This window comes from Aulonocara sp. 'chitande type north' Nkhata Bay, linkage group LG3 (genome assembly GCF_057382095.1).
Source record: "Aulonocara sp. 'chitande type north' Nkhata Bay isolate Kocher_YH1m ecotype deep benthic linkage group LG3, A_spYH_male_GT1.1, whole genome shotgun sequence".
Taxonomy (NCBI): domain Eukaryota; kingdom Metazoa; phylum Chordata; class Actinopteri; order Cichliformes; family Cichlidae; genus Aulonocara; species Aulonocara sp. 'chitande type north' Nkhata Bay.
Genome location: NC_141346.1, coordinates 65,253,825 through 65,255,692, shown reverse-complemented (window position 1 = coordinate 65,255,692; position 1,868 = coordinate 65,253,825). Strand labels below are relative to the sequence as shown.

At 44.6% G+C, this 1,868-nt stretch overlaps 1 long non-coding RNA gene across 1 annotated transcript; it reads right to left on the bottom strand.

The window, feature by feature from the left end:
- Window positions 1-423: 423 nt before the first annotated feature.
- On the bottom strand, window positions 424-1,868 carry LOC147336603 (uncharacterized). Its single transcript, XR_015128648.1, has 2 exons — window positions 1,707-1,868; window positions 424-1,031 (listed from the first exon to the last, which is right to left on the bottom strand). It is a non-coding gene; the product is annotated as an uncharacterized LOC147336603 (long non-coding RNA).

Sequence of the window (1,868 nt, the reverse complement as noted above, 5' to 3'; positions counted from 1 at the left end):
GGTTGCCGACCCCTGCTCTAAAGCATCTGATTTGGATTCCTGAGATCAAATATATTTTCCTTTGGGTTTGTTTTCTTCCCATTTGAGGCTTTAATGTAGTGTTACATCCTGTTTGTTTGCTTCCATCTGTATACATGTCCAGATTCACTGTTATGTTTCTATTCTTACATTGCTGTGTGATCACTGTTCCCTCTGCTGACTGATGTGACCTTTTGTATATCACACTGATACTTGTCATATTTGTATCTGCGCCTAAAAGATAAAAAGTTTTCCATGCTAAAACACAGCTCCACCTCCTGCAGTTCTCCCTCTGAACCACTAGATGTCTCTGTTATCTAAATGAAGACGTGCAGCACAGCAACCACAGCAGCGCTCAGATCACACGTGTCCTGTTATTATGTATAAAAGCATGAAACAGGTGAGACAGGTGGGATCAATATTAATGTTGTGGAAATATATGAAAAAGCAACAGAAGAGTGAAAACATTTCGTGTTTCTAGAAAGATCTTTCAGCTCACAGCTGCTCACAGACTGTATTTACAAGTGACAAACTGCAACTCTACAGTACATCTACAGTATATATCAAATATATTCTGTATTCAAATCTATTGAGTGATGTTTGAAAGTCTTTCCAGGTGAGTTTGATCCAGGAGGGTCTGAAGCCAGAGTCAGACAGAGACTGTGCAGAGACTGTAGAAGGACAGAGCAGCAGCAGAGCAGTCCAGATACACTGATGATCCTCTGTCAGATCCAGAGGGACACACAGGGATGATGCTGGACTCTACATTGTGTCTGACAGTGGAGCTGTTCTCAGAGCAGTTCACTCTGCAGCACTGACAGTCATCTGCACTTCTTCTCATTCCTCTGTCAGTCACTGCTGGATGAAGCTCTCCTCTCCACCTCCCAGTAACATGGCCCAGTCAGAGCGTCTCTACACACAAGCTGCTGCTGCTTCAACCTCTCTGGATCATCAGGACACAGCTCCTCCTCTCTCAGCACACACACCGTCCTGTTTACCATCATCAGCTCCACCTGCAGAGAGAAGAAGGAAGAGCAGAGGAGATAAACGAGTGTTTCCAGAGACTCTTCATCAGCTGTCAGTCAGTGATGCAGCACATCCAGTATAAAGAGCAGCAGGGACTTCAGTGCTGGGACTGTACTAGGACTCATTGTTGCTTCACTTTTTCTAATCTTTGGATTTTTATTGAAGTTGATGAAAATGTTTTTCCCTCCTAGTTTGAGTTTGGACTTTCATTCATTAGAAGTACCTTGGTGTGTCCACTCTGAGCTCTGTAGGAACCCCAACAACAAGCCATACAATCCAGATGGACGGTTCCAGCTGTTAACTGGAGGAATTCCATCCAAACATCTGCTCTCACTAAATTCTTCCTCACCTACAGACTGTGTTCTTCACTGCTTTAAACTTGGAAATGAATGCAGTCATTGGTCTGCGTGCTGCTTTGTTCAGAGAGCTGATTGGCTGTTGACAGTGTTTGATCAGAGCGTGTCAGCCGTTACTATGGTGACCATAAAGGTCAGAAACAGGAAGTGTTTGTGTCCAATCCTGAAGCCTGTCACCATTCTCCTCTCACAGCTTCACTGAGAAGCTGCAGCTTTACAGGAAACACTGGATCTTTGTTTCATACTGACTGTGTTTAGTACAATACTGCTGACAGCACCACCCACTCACTCCATCACTCTACTTACTCCAGAGTCTCCAGTCTGTAGTCTGGACTCTGCTGAAGATCAGACAGCTGCTTCACATCTGGATCCTTCAGGTTGTTTCCGTACAGCTCCAGCTCTCTCAGATGGGAGGGGTTGGACTTCAGTGCTGCTGCCAAATAATCACAGCTGATCTTTGACAAACCA